The sequence below is a fragment of the Cervus elaphus genome, chromosome 19, assembly GCF_910594005.1.
Source record: "Cervus elaphus chromosome 19, mCerEla1.1, whole genome shotgun sequence".
NCBI classification, from domain to species: domain Eukaryota; kingdom Metazoa; phylum Chordata; class Mammalia; order Artiodactyla; family Cervidae; genus Cervus; species Cervus elaphus.
This window is the reverse complement of record NC_057833.1, coordinates 80,327,194-80,347,758: the sequence shown is the minus strand read 5'-3', so window position 1 is coordinate 80,347,758 and position 20,565 is coordinate 80,327,194.

Below are 20,565 nucleotides of genomic sequence, written 5' to 3'. Positions count from 1 at the left end.
GTAAGGGTTTGATTAAATTCACTCTCCACTCCCAGATCTGAGATCCAGAGACTGCAGTTCAAAAATAAAGTTAGTCTAGTTATTTTTCTTCCAACACTGCAAATTTTAAAACTCTTCTGAGTTAGCTGATGTACGTGGCTAGCATGGATGCATTATTTTATGAGGGTTAAAGGTCTCTGATAAGAGGTTTGATACTCAGCAGAGCAGTCCTGAGATAGTATTGTCCTTTCCGTGGGTGACTAATTTTCAAGGATGGCAGTTGCAGGGTGTAAGACGCAGGCAATGGTTTTACAGATTTTTGTTTCATGACTGTTTTGACCTTTTGCCCTACCTCGAGGTTGAAATAAACTGCTTTTATCTTTACAGTAGATGTTCCTGTATTGTGACAGTAAGATAAGGTACATCTAAGAGGTGCAAGGAGATCCAACCAGTCCATCCTAAAGGAGATCAGTCCTAAAGGAGATCAGTGTTCATTGGAAGGACTGATGTTGAAGCTGAAACTCCAATACTTTGGCCACCTCATGCGAAGAGTTGACTCCATGGAAAAGACCCTGATGCTGGGAGGGATTGGGGGCAGGAGGAGAAGGGGACGACAGAGGATGAGATGGCTGGATGGCATCACCAGCTAGATGGACATGAGTTTGAGTAAACTCCAGGAGTTGGTGATGGACAGGGAGGCCTGGCGTGCTGCGGTTCTTGGGGTTGCAAAGAGTCAGACACGGCTGAGCAACTGAACTGAACTGAACTGAAGAGGTGGTAACAGGAATGGGTAGTTGGTTGTGGGAAGACTGTTACAGGGTGGAACTAGGATCTGCTTGCTTCGGTGTGCAGTAAAGCAAATCTACTGACGTCAGGTTTGGGGGACAGAAAATGCAGTGTTTATTGTAGGTGTCAACTAAGGAGTGCAGGTCTCTAGTACTCAGAAGACCTGAACTGTTCTGTGGCTTTCAGGAAAAGATTTTTAGAGACAGGGTGAGGGAGAGAATTGCTGGGTGTGTGATCTGCCCAGGGACATTTTTCTGATTTGTTTGGTGGTGAGGTCATCAGGAGTCAACATCATCAACCTTTTGATTGCAATCAGTCTGTGGTCCACATGCATGTAGGCAGTGTACAGTTAACTACTTCTACCTGGTGGAAGTTTCAGTAGCTGCAAAACAGCTCAAAAGGGTGTGGCTCAGAATATTATCTATAGCCCTTGGGGGGGTTAGTTGCTAAGTCCTGTCAGACTCTTGCAACCACATGGAATGTAGCCTGCCAGTCTTCTCTGTCCATGGGATTCTCCAGGAAAGATGACTGGAGTGGGTTGCCATTTCCTTCTCCAGGGGATCTTCCCAGCACAGGAATCGAACCCTGCAGGCAGTCTTTAACAACTGAGCTACAAGGGAAAAAAATGCTCCTTGACTTTGCCTTAATGGCTAGACTATGTCTTATTAACCATTTTCCTTTTCTTCTGCATTTACTGACCTGATTAAGTTTATTCCTTGAGACTCTGGCAAAGCCTAGGAGGCTGAAGGGATTTTTGTTTGTTGTACAAGCAAGACCCAGGTGTGAAAGAAATTCCCTGGCAGCTTAGTAGGTAGGACTCTGTGCTTCCACACTGCAGGGAGCATGAGTTTGATCCCTGGTGGGGGCACTAAGATCCCACATGCCATGTGACATGGCCAAAAAAGAAAAAAGGAGGTAGTTAGAGGACATGAGGGACAGGGAACCTGTCTCAGGAAGGCCCCATAGGCTCTGTTTGGTTACAACAGGACCTGAAATGGAGTAGGAAGGGAGAAGGTAAAAGCAATAGGACTGCTGAGTTAAGGGACTTTCTTGGCTTATCCCACGAAAACAGAAACTTGTGTTTTTGTAGCATCTTATAGAAGACAAAGACTTCCTATAATCCCAGAAGTAGATTTTGGGTGTATTATTTTTATTTTATAGAGGAAAAAAGCCAGGAGAATCTAAGAAACTTGCCCAAAGTGAACAAACTCCTAAAGCTTGAGCCAAGATTTAGTTACAGGACTAGTAATATGTCAAAGCCAGTAAACTATTATACCTCCACACTATCTCTCTGTTCAATATTTGGGACAAATAAAATCCATACTTGGAGATAGGAGGAGCCTTAGACAGTGACTTTCCCCTTCCCTTTCCCTGTCCAATCCCTCAGCTGTAGATCAAAATTCCTTGTCTCCCAAAAGATTTTTTTCTTTGTAGTTTTAGAAACCACTGTCTTTGTGTTCAGCCAGCTTGCCTTCTGTTTCATGAGTAGTTTTTTTGTTTGCTTTTTGCCTATTCCTCTTCTGTGACATCCCTTTTAAGTATTTGCCAGTATAACATGTCAACTTAAAAAATAGTCACAACCTAAAAGTTGAGACTCATCTCACACACTAGCACAATAATGTTCAGAGTTCTCCAAGGGAGGCTTCAACAGCACATGAACCAAGAACTTCCAGCTGTTCAAGCTTGATTTAGAAAAGGCAGAGGAACCAGAGATCGAATTGCCAACATTCGCTGAATCATAAAAAAAAGCAAGAGAATTCCAGGAGAACATCTACTTCTGCTTCACTGACTATGCTAGAGCCTTTGGGATCACAATAAACTGTGGAAAATTCTTAAAGAGATGGGAAATACCTGACCACCTTACCTGTCTCCTGAAAAAAATCAGTATGCAGGTCAAGAAGCAACAGTTAGAACCGGGCATGGAACAACAGACCAGTTCCAAATTGGGAAAGGAGTACATCAGGCTGTATATTGTCACCCTGCTTGTTTAACTTATATGTAGAGTAGAGTGCATCATGTGAAATGCTGGAGTGGATGAAACAAAAGCTGGAGTCAAGATTGCCAGGACAAAACCCTGGCAATAACCTCAGATACCACCCTTATGGCAGAAAGTGAAGAAGAACAAAAGAGCCTTTTGATTAAAGTGAAAGAGGAGAGTGAGTGAAAAAACTGGCTTTAAAGTTCAACTTTAAGAAAACTAAGATCTTGGTATCCAGTCCCATCACTTCGTGGCAAATAGATGGGGAGACAATGGAAACAGTTACAGACTTTATTTTCTTGGACTCCAAAATCACTGCAGATGGTGACTGTAACCGTGAAATGAACAGACGCTTACTCCTTGGAAGAAAAGCTATGAGAAATTTAGACTGCATCTTAGAAAGCAGAGACATTACTTTGCCAACAAAGGTCCATGTAGTCAAGGCTATGGTTTTTCTGGTAGTCATGTATGGATGTGAGAGTTGGGCCATAAAGAAAACTGATGTTTTTTAACTGTGGTGTTGGAGAAGACTCTTGAGGGCCCCTTGTACTGCAAGGAGATCCAACCAGTTAATCCTAAAGGAAATCAGTCCTGAATATTAATTGGAAGGACTGATGCTGAAGCTGAAGTTCCAATACTTTGGTCTCCTGATGCGAAGAACTGATTCCTTAGAATAAACCCTGATGCTGGGAAAGATTGAAGGCAGGAGAAGAAGGGGACGACAGAGGATGAGATTGTTGGATAGCATCACCGACTCAATGGATTTGAGTTTGAGCAAGCTCCGGGAGTTGGTGGTGGACAGGGAAACCTGGCGTGCTGCATGGGGTTGCAAAAAGTTGGACATGACTGAGGGACAGAACTGAACTGAACTGAAAGTTTAAGAGTTTTGTTTAATTTGGTGGGAATTTGGGGGACTTCAAACCCAGGAGATAGCACTTCAAGTGACCCTGAGAGAACTGCTCCAAGAAAGAAAGGAAAGGATCCAGGTTATATAGAAGTTTTGCAACAAAGGGCAGATAGTCTGAACATCAAAACATTGTTGTTAATTAAAGAAAACCAGATATCATAAGTTAAGGAATTTTGCGCTTTTCTATGTATGAGAAGATGCAAGACTCACTGAAATCATTCCTTTCATATGCATCTCAGCTATCCTCAGCCAGTATCCAGTGATTTTCACATCCTGAGCTCTCTTGGGGCTCACCATAGGACATAGCTGCAGCATGATGGCTGTTGGATCCCAGGTATTCTTCTCCCCATGAGTGCCCTTGGAGTGAAGTGAAGTGAAGTCGCTCAGTCGTGTCCAACTCTTTGTGACCCCATGGACTGTAGCCTACAAGGCTCCTCTATCCATGGAATTTTCCAGGCAAGAGTACTGGAGTGGGTTGCCATTTCCTTCTCCAGGATGAGTGCCCTTAGGGTTCACCAACTCACCTTGGGCAGGAATTTCTGATGACTGTGACATCCTTGTTTACTGATATGGCAGGAAATATTTCATGACTGAAGAAAATCCTCCTATCTGCTCCCCTCTCCTCTGCTTACTGGGCTTCCCTGGTGGCTCAGTTGGTAAAGAATCCACCTGCAATGCAGGACACCTGGGTTTGATCCTTGGGTTGGGAAGATCCCCTGGAGGAGGGCCTGGCAACCCACTCCATTATTCTTGCCTGGAGAATCCCCATAGACAGAGGAGCCAGCAGGTTACAGTCCATAGGGTCAAAAAGAGTTGGACACAACTGAGCGACTAAGCACACATATACCTCTGCTTATTATCACTCTGCTTAACTGTCCTGGCCTCAAACTCTGATCTTTAGAAGCCGTATTCACTGCTCCTTACAGGATGTGGTTTCAAGTGTTTTCATAGTTCCCCTGGTTGTTCTTAACTGATCTGCACAAGTTAGTCAGTATCCTTCTCAAAACTCTAGAACTAAGGAGCAGAGGCAGGAAAGGTAGGATGACTTACCTCTTATTTCCCTATTCTTCTGTTAAATGAGGTCCCACTGCCAGGAATTTTTTAAAGGAGTGACCCATACAAGCGTGACCTTCAAACTTCTCTTTCTGGATTAATCTTTTAAAAAATTATTTCTTTATTTGGCTGCACCAGGTCTTACTTGCAGCATGTGAGATATTAGTTCCCTGACCAGGGATGGAACCCAGGCCCCCTACACTGGGAGCTTGGAGTCTTGGACCCTGGATTCCCACAAAATCCCAGGATTTATCTTTTTATTCAGAGTATAAGTTTACAGAAGATTTTCTGATACTTTCATAGTGTACACATATCAAGTTTACAAATTTTATGAAATATACTTACAGCATTTCACAGCTTTTTTGATATCAGTAGCTTTTATCAGTGGCATACGTTAAAGAGTGAAGGGGTGGAGTCAAAGCAAAAACGATACCCAGTTGTGGATGTGACTGGTGATAGAAGCAAGGTCCGATGCTGTAAAGAGAAATATTGCATAGGAACCTGGAATGTTAGGTCCATGAATCAAGGCAAATTGGAAGTGGTCAAACAGGAGATAGCAAGAATGAACGCTGACATTCTAGGAATCAGCAAACTAAAATGGACTGGAATGGGTGAATTTAACTCAGATGACCATTATATCTACTACTGTGGGCAGAAGTCCCTTAGAAGAAATGGAGTGGCCATCATGGTCAACAAAAGATTCCGAAATACAGTACTTGGATACAATCTCAAAAACGACAGAATGATCTCTGTTCATTTCCAAGGCAAACAATTCAATATCATGGTAATCCAAGGCTGTGCCCCAACCAGTAATGCTGAAAGAAGCTGAATTTGAATGGTTTTATGAAGACTTACAAGACCTTTTAGAACTAACACCCAAAAAGATGTCCTTTTCATTATAGGGGACTGTTTTGCAAAAGTACGAAGTCAAGAAACACCTGGAGTAACAGGCAAATTTGGCCTTGGAGTACGGAATGAAGTAGGGCAAAGGCTAATAGAGTTTTGCGAAGAACACACTGGTCATAGCAAACACCCTCTTCCAACAACACAAGAGAAGACTCTGCACATGGACATCACCAGATGGTCAACACCGAAATCAGATTGATTATGTTCTTTGCAGCCAAGATGGAGAAGCTCTATACAGTCAGCAAAAACAAGACTGGAAGTTGACTGTGGCTCAGACCGTGAACTCCTTATTGCCAAACTCAGACTTAAATTGAAGAAAGTAGGGAAAACCATTAGACCATTCATATATGACCTAAATCAAATCCCTTATGATTATACAGTGGAAGTGAGAAATAGATTTAAGGGTCTAGATCTGATAGACAGAGTGCCTGATGAACTATGGATGGACGTTTGTGACATTGCACAGGAGACGGGAATCAAGACCATCCCCATGGAAAAGAAATGCAAAAAAGCAAAATGTCTGTCTGATGAGGCCTTAAATAGCTGTGAAAAGATGAGAAGTGAAAAGCAAAGGAGAAAAGGAAAGATATTCCCATTTGAATGCAGAGTTCCAAAGAATAGCAAGGAGAGATAAGAAAGCCTTCCTCAGCGACCAATGCAAACAGAATGGGAAAGACTAGAGATCTCTTCTAGAAAATTAGAGATACCAAGGGAACATTCCATGCAAAGATGAGTTCGATAAAGGACAGAAATGGTGTGGACCTAACAGAAAGAGAAGATATTAAGAAGAGGTGGCAAGAATACACAGAAGAACTGTACAAAAAAGATCTTCATGACCCAGATAATCACGATGGTGTGATCACTCACCTAGAGCCAGACATCCTGGAATGTGAAGTCAAGTGGGCTTTAGAAAACATCACTACAAACAAAGCTAGTGGAGGTGATGGAATTCCAGTTGAGCTATTTCAAATCATAAAACATGATTCTGTGAAAAGTGCTGCACTCAATAAGCAAATTTGGAAAACTCACCAGTGGTCACAGGACTGGAAAAGGTCAGTTTTCATTCCAATCCTAAAGAAAGGCAATGCCAAAGAATGCTCAAATTATCACACAATTGCACTCATCTTACACGCTAGTAAAGTAATGCTCAAAATTCTCCAAGCCAGGCTTCAGCAATACGTGAACAGTGAACTTCCAGATGTTCAGGCTGGTTTTAGAAAAGGCAGAGGAACCAGAGATCAAATTGCCAACATTCGCTGGGTCATCAAAAAAGCAAGAGAGCTCCAGAAAAATATCTATTTCTGCTTTATTGACTACACCAAAGCCTTTGACTGTGTGGATCACAATAAACTGTGGAAAATTCTGAAAGAGATGGGATTACCAGACCACCTGACCCACCTCTTGAGAAATCTATATGCAGATCAGGAAGTAACAGTTAGAACTGGACATGGAACAACAGACTGGTTCCCAATGGGTAAAGGAGTACATCAAGGCTGTATATTGGCACCCTGCTTATTTAACTTATATGCAGAGTACATCATGAGAAACGCTGGGCTGGAAGAAGCACAAGCTGGAATCAAGATTGCTGGGAGAAATATCAATAACCTCAGATATGCAGATGACACCACCCTTGTGGCAGAAAGTGAAGAGGAACTAAAAAGCCTCTTGATGAAAGTGAAAGAGAAGAGTGAAAAAGTTGGCTTAAAGCTCAACATTCAGAAAACTAAGATCATAGCATCCAGTTCCATCACTTCATGGGAAATAAATGGGGAAACAGTGGGAACAGTGGCTGACTTTAATTTTTGGGCTCCAAAATCACTGCAGATGTTGATTGCAGCCATGAAATTAAAAGACGCTTACTCCTTGGAAGGAAAGTTATAACCAACCTAGACAGCATATAAAAAGCAGAGATATTACTTTGCCAACAAAGGTCTGTCTACTCAAGGCTGTGGTTTTTCCAGTGGTCATGTATGGATGTGAGAGTTGGACTGTGAAGAAAGCTGAGAGCCGAAGAATTGATGCTTTTGAACTGTGGTGTTGGAGAAGACTCTTGAGAGTCCCTTGGGCTGCAAGGAGATCCAATCAGTCCATCCTAAAGATCAGTCCTGGGTATTCATTGGAAGGACTGATGCTGAAGCTGAAACGCCATTACTTTGGCCACCTGATGCGAAGAGTTGACTCATTGGAAAAGACCCTGATGCTGGGAGGGATTGGGGGCAGGATGAGAAGGGGACGACAGAGGATGAGATGACTGGATGGCATCACTGATTCGATGGACATGAGTTTGAGTAAACCTGGAAGTGGGTGATGGACAGGGAGGCCTGGCATGCTGAGATTCATGGGCTCACAAAGAGTCGGACATGACTGAGTGACTGAACCGAACTGAGCTGACATTGCTGTACAAGGCAAGGGAGGTTTAAGATTTTAGACATGAGACAAACACCTGCTTATCAAGCTCCCTATTGCTGTTAAATGGATCTGCCTAATTATTTCAAAGCCTAGATCCCAAATGAATCCCTAAGAACTCTATATAAATATATTCAACTGTTTTCAACATAGTAACCTATCCCCAAGCTGCTGAATACTTGAGGTAAAGTTAAAATACCAGATTTACTATTAAAAAATCTAAAATACTACATTTAAAATTTTATATTGATTACATGTTGAAATGATATTTTAGATACGTATTCAGTTAAAAGAAGACATTATTAAAATTAACTTCACATTTCTTTTTTTTAAATGTAGCTACTAGAAAATGTAAAATTATATATATGGTTTTGTTAAACATCTCTTAGAAGATGCTGCTTATAAGGTCTTGTGCAGACACAGTTAGAAAATAGTTTCCAGTTGAGCTGGCAAACTTGAAAGTCCTACAGAATCGTTTTCTATTGGACTTCATTTTTTTGTTGTTCTTTTTTAAAAGTTTATTTTATTGAAGTACAGTTGATTTACAGTGCTGTATTAATTTCTGCTGTATGCAAAGTAATTCAGATATATATTCTTTTTCATTTGATTAATTACAGGATATTGATGAAATACAGTTGGACCTTGTTTTTTGTCCATTCTACACATGCTAGTTTTCATCTGCTGATACCAAACTCCCCATCTTTTCCCCCACCCACCCTTGAGAACCACAGGTCTCTTCTCTGTACCTGTCAGTTTGTTTCTGCTTTGTAAATAAGTTCATTTGTGTCATATTTTAGATTCCACATATATGTGATATCATATGGTATTTGTCTTCTCTTTCTGACTTACTTCACTTAGTATGATAATCTCTAGTGGACTTGACTTTAATTTCTTATTTGGTTGTTGTTTGTCTCCTGTAGTTTTTCTCAAGGTTTATATCTCCACATATTTAGTGGTGTTTTTTTCTGTGTGTGTGCTTCTATATACATGAAACACATGTTTCTTGCTTTCATGTAGACTTGAAATTATTGACAACATTTGGCAAATTATGACATGAGAATTCATATGTACAGTTTCCAGAGCAGAATTTGCCACCCTGAAATATGTCTCTTTGGCATATTGTTTTAAGCTGGCTGTTTTCTGAGAAATAGCACACATCAGAAGTGCTCTGAAAACCAATAATATTTGCACTTTTGTGAGAAACATTACATTTGCAAGGGAAATCTCCATTTGTAAGAGCATCTTCCTCTCTGACCCTGGAAGAGGAGGTTTACCAAATCTCTTGAAACTCATCAATAGAGTAAGCAATGACTTAAGTCTGTAGCAAAATCACCCTCATTTATTGTGCTTTTTCCTGCAACCTTTCTTAACTGACTTTCCCTACCCTTCTTTTTTTCTTTAACTGAAGATGGTATTTAAAATATAAGAGCTTGGCCATTTTGAGAAATTACTCAGTTTTCCTAGCTCTCTCCCATATATACCATGTTATTAAACTTTGATTTTCTCCTGTTAGTTTGCCTTATGTTATTTAATTTTAAACCATCCAGAAGAATCTAGAAAGATGAAGGAAAACGTCTTCCTCCCCAGCACCTCCAATCAATTACAGGAAATAATCTAGTTCTGACCATATTGTCAGAGTTGGGTAAAGAGGGAAAATGAAATACCTGTTCTATGGTTTAAGAATTTGAAACCATTAATGAAATATTAACTGATTAAGCAAAAGTCCTTTCTGTGTCCTTTTCTTTTGTTAAAATTAACCCCAGGGCTTCTCTGGTGGCTTAGTGGTAAAGAGTCTGCCTACTAATGCAGGAGACATGGGTTTGACCCCTGATTTGGGAGGATCCCACCCGCTGCGGAGCAACAGGGCCAGTGCAACTACAACTATTGAGCCTGTGCTCTAGAGCCTTGAAACTGCAACCACTGAGCCCATGTGCAACAACTACTGAAGCCTGGGTGCCCTAGAGCTCATGCCTCGCAACAAGAGAAGCCACAGCAATGAGAAGCCCACACGCTGCAACTCAGACTCCACTCCCCACAACTAGAGAAAAGCCCATGTAGCAACGAAGACCCAACACAGCCAAAACAAATAAATGAAATTATTTTTAAAAAAATTAACCCCTGCTGCTCCTTTTGCACTATATGGTTACCAAACTTAACCTGGGTCCACTCACCTGCTGTGCAGCAAAGCCAATCTACTGACTTTAGGTTGTGGTAAAGGAGAGTATGGCCTTTATTGCAGGGTGTCAAAAAAGGAGAATGAGCAAGTAATGCTCAAAAGACCCAAATTTCTAATCACTTTCAGGGTAATGTTTTTAAAGGCAACATTTGGTGCAGGGTGAATGACTTTCTTTCTGTTGGTTGGTGGTAAGGTAACAAGTGATGTTTCAGAAATCTTAGTCATTGACCTGCTGGTTCCAACTGTTAAGGGAAGCACACTGACTGAAACCGCCCACCCTGGCCAGGCACCATAGTAACTATTTGCATGAGTTGTTTTACAACAGGAGGTCCTGGTAAGGAACATGGAACTAATAAGCAACCACCAACCAGAAGAGTTCAGGAAAGGTCAAAAGGAGACACCACATGTCCGACCACCTCCCAGAATCCTTCTCGCTGGCATCCATCTTGGCTGAACAAGGTGTGCACCACCAGGAAGGACTCTGAGTCAGAATGATTGGCCAGAGACAACCTGGAAACTAATCCCATCACCATAAAATCCAAGACTGCGAGCCACTTGGCAGAGCAGTGCTCCTGGGTTCCCTTACCCTACTGCTCTCCACCTGGGTGCCCTTTCCCAATAAAATCTGTTGCTTTCTCAGAACATGTGTCTCCTTAGACAATTCATTTCTGACTGTTAGACAAGAGCGCAGTTTCAGGCCCTGGAAGGGGTCCCCCTTCCTGCCACACAAGTCTGGGTTCTGTGTATTTGTGATCAGCATGTAGTCACCATCCTCCAGCTGTGTGGTAGTCTTAGTTTCTACAGAAAAACTCAAAGATATGCATCAGATTGTTATTTATATTCCTTGAGGAGGAACTCGGACTCTGTTTTATTGCTCAACTATTGTTTAAGCTGTCATTACTTTTCTTGTTTGACTGCTTTTCTTTTATTTCTGTATTCCTTCATTTCTCTAATTAGTAACTGCTTTAGTCTGCTCTTTGGAACTCAGGGGAATGCTAGGAGTCAAAAGCCTTTTTCTATAAATAAGAAAAAGAAGACCCCTTAGGGTCCCACTCAGTTCCAATATGAGGACTTTCCAATTCAGTATTCTTGCAGTTTAATTCAAACTCTTCTTGTATTACCAGATATGAGAAAAATCTAAAGACTTACATTTTTTTTTTTTGGTAGGGGATTTTGAAGTGAAATCCAACCCATTGTGAAATTATTAAATTTAGATATTCTTAGTCATCTGCACTTGAAGGAAATATAAGGTGGTTAAAAAAAAAAACAAAAAAAAACCTGACGCAAGTCCCTTATCCTCTGTAAAAGATTAATAATGCAAGCTTCAGTTAAATAGGGTTAGGAGACCAAAATGGGTCTCCCACACTGTGATGATAGCAGACCTCAAGAGGAAGAAAGACTCCTTTTTTTTTCCTGGCAAGGACTCAACCAATGAAAAGCCATGGACATATTGTTTACTATAGCCTTTCCAACTTCCTTTTTTCCTGTATAAAGCATTCTCCTTCCCTTGCCATGTGGGGGAAATTGCACATGGCTCACCATGGTTGCAGACCCAGAATTGCAATTCTCAACAGATCCCAAATAAACCTATGTTTTCTGGAGAAATACTTGACAGCTCATTTCTTTCAGGTTAACACCTCTTTGAGTCTCAGTTCTGTTATCTGTAAACTAGAGGTATTGATACTTACCTTGGGAAACTGTAGTGAGAGTTAAGTAACATTGGAGCATCTGCTTACTCACCACCCAATAACTTAGTTTCCTTACCAAATGTAAGGTGATCTCAGAGTCTCCAGCTGGTATGTATTATACTTGTTTTTGAGTTTCCATAACAATATAAATAGACATTTTAAAAATATTAATTTATTTATTGGCTGTACTGGTTGAGGTGTGGAATCCTTTTTGTTGCAGCATAGGGAATCTTTAGTTGCAGCCTGTGGTGTCTAGTTCTCTGGTCGGACCCAGGTCTTGGATCAAACCCAGGTCCCCTGCATGTGGAGGGTGGAATCTTAGCCACTGGACCACCAGGGAAGTCCCTACAGACGTTTAGAGTATTGTTCAAAAAAGGGGGGAGGCTTGCATTCATTCTTAACAACCATATTTATATAGTTACAGCATGAAAAACTGTAAAATAATTCATGCCCAAAAGATGTCATTATTCCTTTATTTCTTACAAAATAACGTAGAGTCAACTTGCTAAAGTCATACACAGGAATGTTAACAATGCAAACCTACCTAGATGTATGAGTATTTGTCTTTATAGCATAATATTTGAGAAACAATGAGCCCAGATTTGACCATAAAGAAGTTCTTAGAATGCCAATGACTCATTCACACGTAAATCAGGTGGGGAAACATCCTCTAAAGTTAACTAGGTGCACCAGAAACTTTTACTTCCATTAATTTTGTCATAGTTCATTAAATTAAAATCTACAGATGCTGGAGAGGGTATGGAGGAAAGGGAACCCTCCTAAACTGTTGGTGGAAATGTAAACTGGTACAATCACTATGGAGAACATATGGAGTTTCCTTGAACTAAGAAAGAACTATCGTCAGTTCAATTCAGTCGCTCAGTCGTGTCCGACTCTTTGGGACCCCATGAATCGCAGCACACCAGGCCTCCCTGTCCATCACCAACTCCCAGAGTTTACCCAAACTCATGTCCATCAAGTCGGTGATGCCATCCAACCATCTCATCCTCTGTTGTCCCCTTCTCCTCCTGCCCCCAATCCCTCCCAGCATCACGGTATTTTCCAATGAGTCCACTCTTCACATCAGGTGGCCAAAGTACTGGAGTTTCAGCTTCAGCATCAGTCCTTCCAATGAACACCTAGGACTGATCTCCTTTTGGATGGACTGGTTGGATCTCCTTACAGTCCAAGGAACTCTCAAGAGTCTTCTCCAACACCACAGTTCAAAAGCATCAATTTTTCAGCACTCAGCTTTCTTTATAGTCCAACTCTCACATCCATACATGACCACTGGAAAAACCATAGCCTTGAGTAGATGGGCTTTTGCTGGCAATGTAATGTCTCTGCTTTTTAATATGCTATCTAGATTGGTCATAACTTTCCTTCCAAGGAGTAAGCGTCTTTTAATTTCATGGCTGCAATCACCATCTGCAGTGATTTTGGAGCCCAAAAACTAAAGTCTGACACTGTTTCCACTGTTTCCTCATCTATTTGCCATGAACTGATGGGACCAGATGCCATGATCTAAGTTTTCTGAATGTTGAGCTTTTAGTCAACTTTTTCACTCTCCTCTGCCACTTTCATCAAGAGGCTTTTTAGTTCCTCTTCACTTTCTGCCATAAGGGTGGTGTCATCTGCATATCTGACCATATGACCTAGCAATCCCACTCTAGGCATATAATTGGAGAAAACCGTAATTTGAGAAGATGTATGTACTGCAATAATCATTGCAGTACTATTTACAATAGTCAGAACATGGAAGGAACCATGTTGCTTCCTAAATGTCCATCAACAAAGGAATTGGTAGAGAAGATTTGGTATGTATATACAACGGAACATTCAATTCAGTTCAGTCGCTCAGTCGTGTCCGACTCTTTCCGACCCCATGAATCGCAGCACGCCAGGCCTCCCTGTCCATCACCAACTCCCAGAGTCCACCCAAACCCGTGTCCATTGAGTCGGTGATGCCATCCAACCATCTCATCCTCTGTCGTCCCCTTCTCCTCCTGCCCTCAATCTTTCCCAGAATCAGGGTCTTTTCCAATGAGTCAACTCTTCGCATCAGGTGGCCAAAGGATTGGAGTTTCAGCTTCAGCATCAGTGCTTCCAATGAACACCTAGGACTGATCTCTTTTAGGATGGACTGGTTGGATCTCCTTGCAGTCCAAGGGACTCTCAAGAGTCTTCTCCAACACCACAGTTCAAAAGCATCAATTCTTCGGCACTCAGCTTTCTTTATAGTCCAACTCTCACATCCGTACATGACCACTGGAAAAACCATAGCCTTGAGTAGACGGACCTTTGTAGACAAAGTAATGTCTCTGCTTTTTAATATGCTGTCTAGGTTGGTTATAACTTTCCTTCCAAGGAGTAAGCGTCTTTTAATTTCATGGCTGCAATCACCATCTGCAGTGATTTTGGAGCCCCCGCAAATAAAGTCAGCCACTGTTTCCCCATCTATTTCCCATGAAGTGATGCCATAATCTTAGTTTTCTGAATGTTGAGCTTTAAGCCAACTTTTTCACTCTCCTCTTTCACTTCCATCAAGAGGCTCTTTAGTTCTTCACTTTCTGCCACAAGGGTGGTGTCATCTGCATATCTGAGGTTATTGATATTTCTCCTGGCAATCTTGATTCCAGCTTGTGCTTCTTCCAGCCCAGCGTTTCTCATGATGTACTCTGCATATAAGTTAAGTAAGCAGGGTGCCAATATACAGCCTTGATGTACTCCTTTTCCTATTTGGCACCAGTCTGTTGTTCCATGTCCAGTTCTAACTGTTGCTTCCTGATCTGCATACAGATTTCTCAAGAGGCAGGTAGGGTGGTCTGGTATTCCCATCTCTTTCAGAATTTTCCACAGTGTATTGTGATCCACACAGTCAAAGGCTTTGGTGTAGTCAATAAAGCAGAAATAGATATTTTTCTGGAGCTCTCTTTCTTTTTTGATGACCCAGCGAATGTTGACAATTTGATCTCTGGTTCCTCTGCCTTTTCTAAAACCAGCTTGAACATCTGGAAGTTCATGGTTCACGTATTGCTGAAGCCTGGCTTGGAGAATTTTGAGCATTACTTTACTAGCATGTGAGATGAGTGCAATTGTGCGGTAGTTACTCAACCATTAAAAAGAGCAAAATAATGCCATTTGCAGCAACATGGACGACCTAGAGATTGTCATACTGAGTGAAGTAAATTAGCCCCAGAAAGGCAAGTGTCACCATGATACTGTGGAATCTAAAAGAAAGAGGTGGTACAAATGAACTTATTTATGAAACAGAAGTAGACTCATGGATGTAGAAAACAAACTTATGGTTACCAGTGATGGAGGGGATGGATAAGCTGGAAGATCGAGATTGATGTATACACACTTTTGTATAAAAAATAGATAACTAATAAGAACCTGCTGTATAGCACAGGGAACTCTACTTAATACTCTGTAATGGCCTATATGGGGAAAGAATGTTAAAAAAGAAAAAAAGGTGGGTGTATGTAAACATATAACTGATTCACTTTGCTGTACCCTTGAAGCTAACACAGCACTGTAAATCAACTATGCCGCTGCTACTGCTGCTAAGTCGCTTCACTCGTGTCCGACTCTGTGCGACCCCATAGACAGCAGCCCACCAGGCTCCCCTGTCCCTGGGATTCTCCAGGCAAGAACACCGGAGTGGCGTGCCATTGCCTTCTCTGGTAAATCAACTATACTCCAATAAAAATTGAAACAAAAAAAGTTTATTGAAACTAGAAAGAAAGGATGTCTATTTGTTGATATTGGGTAATAACACATTGTGTTCATTTAAGAAAATGAAACAATTATGCAATTAAATTCTTGCTGACTTTGAGCATATTAAGATAATATGCTGCTATTTCATGTAAAACTTAATTTTACCAAGAAAAATATGACTATTATTTTTATTTTTCTTGGAAGCAGTAGTAAATGAGGTGGCAGCCACTTACTTAGTATGAAGTGAGGAAAATAAAAACCAATATTGGAAGTAGTATTTCAAGCTCGGCTAGCTATCCTATTAAGTTATTGGTTCTCATATCCATTCTGTGGATTTTGCAACAACAACAAAAAAAAGATCAATGTAAAGCAAAATAAAAGGCAACTATTAATTAATACAATTTGAAAAATGTCTTACTAATACAAAAGTAACTTACTTTTGTTAGTTGTTCTAGTCACTGCAGCCACCAAATTTCAAAAAAATGTTACAATTACTTTGGCTCTGTTGCAGACCTGCCTGTCTAACAACCTTTGAGAATTGAAAGCAGCACACTGTACTAGGAAGAAACAATAGTTTCCTTACAGCAAGGAAGGTACCAGTTTTTTCCTATACATTCTGACAATGTATTCACTCACTTAGGAACATACTTTTTTTCTTTTATCATTGCTCTATCATGTAAATGTTCAATTCCCAATTCTATCACTTAGTAGTTACTTAACCTTTGAATCTTAATTCCTTATTAATGAGATAAAAGTAATATAGATATCAACTACAGTTGTTTTGAGAATTAAGAATGAAAATATTCTAATGATGAATCAATGTTAGTTAATGTTATAAATGTATATAATAGAAGAGTAAAGTTCATAAACTCAAAAATGGGATAAAGGAGAGGGAGCTGGTTCAAATGAGCCAAATCTTCGACTTTCAAAACAGGAGTAAGTTAATACTATTTAAAAACCCTGAAAGAAGGGCAAAAGGAAGCTAACTTACATTATTTAATAAGCACCGTTCATGTTCCAAAAGTGTTAACTTCCTCTCTTCCTTATATAGTTTTTACTCTCTTAATTCTAATTTGAATTCAAAATCAAATTCAAAAATTCTAATTTACTCTCCTTAATTCTAAAAACAAATTATGTAACATTTGGGGGCAGTGTTGGATTACATAAGTTTAAACAAATATTAGATTACCAGCAAAGGAAAGGCTCTCCCTGCCCCCACCAAAAAAAAAAAAAGAAAGAAAGAAAGAAACTTGGAAAAGACTTTCTAGCCAATGTTTTATTTTTAAAAATTAGAATAATAAGCATGGGGAAAATCAGAATTTTGTTGAATTTTCTTGATTTCTTTCATGGGTGTAAAATTGAAGACCTTTAATCTCTAATGGGGTTCCTCCAGTGGCTCAGAGGTAAAAAATCTGCCTGCAATGCAGGAGATGTGGGTTTGATCCCTGGGTCAGGAAGATCCCCTGAAGTAGTGCATGGCAACCCTCTCTAGTATTCTTGCCTGAAGAATCCCACGGACAGAGGAGCCTGGAGGGCTGTAATCCATGGGGTCACAACGAGTCAGACATATTTGTTTGGGGCTTCCCTGGTGACTCAATTGTAAAGAATCCTTCTGCCAATGAAAGAGATGTGGGTTCGAGCCCTGGGTCGGGAAGATCCCCTGGAGAAGGAAATGGCAACCCATTCCAGTATTCTTGCCTGGGAAATTCCATGAACAGAGGAGCCTGGCAGGTTACAGTCCATAGGGCTGCAATAGACTCAGATACAATTTAACGACTAAACAGCAACAGCAACATATTTTTTTAATATAACTATTTAGAAAATAGGAGTTGAGATAGGCATGAGAGATCAAAAGAGAGTTACAGGGAGGGCATTCCTCTGCGTCAGGGATTTAACATAAGCTCTCCTCTGTGCTACAACCTACTGTTACCTGTTTTGTACAGATGGGGAAAGTCTTCAAGTTTCAGAGAGCTTATGGGACCTGCCCGAAATCTCCCAGTTAAGTAAGTGCTAGTTAGAATTTGAACTGGAACACACATCCACCTGGAAACAAAGTCCAGGATTTTCTAAGAATAATAAATGCCGTTTTTGTTTGTAGGTGAAAAGGTGTACTCTGAGCCAATGGAATAGACCAATTATATTGTCTTCTGCTGCTTCCACTGTATTCCTTAGGAAAGTTAAGATTTTCTGCCATGACCGGAATACAAACTATGTAGTAACGATCATTACCATCAACAGGTGGAGGAAAACAAGCTTACGGGGGTCACAGATGGTTTTAGGAGAATTACAATATGTTAAATACTGATTTCCACCAGAGAGAAAATGTATACAGTAATAGTTATTTAGAAGTTTGAGAGTTAAGTTTTTCCTGAGGATTATTAACATTTCGACACTGAGGAATTTCCAACAGGAATTTCTCACCTGTAAGCTTAGTTTATGATCTAACAGAATTTTTCAAAAATCATATAGGTAGCTTGGATTAAAGAAGTCTTTGAAAATTTGCCACATCATTAAATCATCCTTAACTTTTAAAAATATATAATTTTAGAAGACATACATTTTCTCTAATGTGTATTTCATTAACCTATGTGACTACATATCAGTATCAATTATTGGAAAACTATTTAACTATTAGAAAACTTTTTTCTATATTTCTATATGTTAAACACTTTGAGATTTTTTTTTACAAATACTAAAACGAAATCATTTTCCTTCCTGAATTTACATCTCTGTCAGCAACCAAACTGGTTCTAAAACAATCAAGTTTTGCAAAAATGCCCCTGATGAATAATAATAGTGAGAAATCAAAAAAGAGGATGGTTCCTTAGAGCAAGTAAAATGTGCAAATTGTTATTTTTAGCACTTTATCCCCCAAATTATTAATTTGTTATTAAGATTTTCTACACTCTCTCAAATGACCAAGAAAAGGATACTCTAGTTACCTCAAAATTCTGGTTAATTTTGGGCCAGTTTTCAAAGAAGTTTCATATGTCATATACCATCCTATCATATCTATCATTTATTGAGTAGTTACTTTGCATACTGTGCTAAGGACTTTAATGCATCATCTCATTTAATTTTCATCACAACCATGTAAAATAAGATGCTATTTTTATCCTTATTTTATAGGCAAGGAGCCCAAGACTTTAGAGAAGTTATTTAGCTTTCCCAGTGTCTTTTCACCAGAAAGTCAGTCACAAAGCCTTTAAAGGTCTCTTGGATTTTAAAGTCCATGCTCTAAACTACTTACACTTTATTTAACATACAAGTTCTACTAGCCATGATCACCTCTTTCCTTGCTCATTCAGAAGTTACTTCTGGTTATAGTTCTACTAAAAATTTATATTAGGGATTTTTAAATGAAAGAAAGACAAGTAATATAACTCTTTCACACTTTTTAAATCATTTCCTCAACATAGAAGGCCTTGATTTGTGTTTTAGTCTTAGCAATGTCAATTTTATAAAACTATATTTTAAAATTAAAATTTGATAAAATATCTCCTCAAAAGGGTCAAGGGTCTGTAGTTTCAAACAACAGCAATTGTGATTTACCTCCATCTGCAGTTTCCCTCAGTTCCAGCCCATTTGAAGCCTAAATTAGGAGTAACAGAAGTGGAAAGTAAGTAGTCTGTTTCTAATGAAATCAAATAAATGACAAAAAGGAAGTGAAACTGTAAAATAACCCAAAATCAATGGAATTTAAGCTGTATAGGGCTGAAGTGGAGTAAAGAGAGCATTTTCATATTTTTCTTTTTTCTTTAAAGTAAAATGACTATACTTTAGTGTTTGAGTTAATTTATCACATTATCATTGACTTGTACCCAGAGTCCAGGCCTACTTGATATCAGGTAGGTTAACATATCAGATCCTGAAAGCTGTTGGCTCTTTCATTGTCTCCCTCCATTTCATTCCTTAACTCATTCACCTGTTTTTCCATTTGGCAAAAGATGTCTTGGGGAAAGGGGAAAATCTAGTTCAACTTTGGGAACAATCTCCTAGTATTTTAAGAAGTGAGCAGATGAATACACATGAACAGCTAATGGTGGTGAACAACCCATTAAAAGGATAGGTAGTTTTATCTCTAAACATGTTTAAATGATCTCTCTCTCTCTTTTTTTTCTCTCTTCAGCTTTAATTTTTTCTCTTTTTACTTAACTTTTTATCACTCCCCCAACTTGACTCAAAGGGACTTTTAAGTAAAAAAATGACCAAAAGGCACTCAGTTATCAATGTACTGAAAGAGGACTCCTACATAGCTCACTATCTAGTCAACATTTATCACAAAAACACCCTGATGAATGTTTGCTTTTGAACTGTGGTGCTGGGAAAGAATCTTGAGAGACAGCAAGGAGATCAAAGAGATCAATCCCAAAGGAAATCAACCCTGAATATTCATTGGAAGGACTGATGCTGAAGCTGAAGCTCCAATACTTTGGCCACCTGATGTGAAGAGCCAGCTCATTGGAAAAGACCCTGATGCTGGGAAAAATTGAAGGCAGGAGGTGAAGGGGATGACAGAGGGTGAGATGGCTGGATGACATCACTGATTCAATGGAAATGAGTTTGAGCAAACTCTGGGAGATAGTGAAGGGCAGGGAAGCCTGGCATGCTGCAGCCCATGGAGTCTCAAAGAGTCAGACACAACTGAGTGACTGAACAACAACAACAAAATGTTGCTTGTAAGAGTCCTCGTTGACTTGAGGCATTTCAATTATGCAGTTTCAGATTATTAGAGTAGTTTTTGTAGAAAAGGGCACCCAACCATTCCTTGCTGTTGTCTTTTCATGACTGTGGTCTTGAACATCTTCTACTGCAAGTTTCCTGGAAGATGGGGAATTTAATAACACAAACCAGATGGCAGGGAGTGGTGATTTAAATGTCCCCAAAGAAAGTCTGATTCCCTCTAGCTCAGAATGCAAATCATTATCAAAAGTCATCATTGTTAACTTGCTGCCCTGGGGATCAC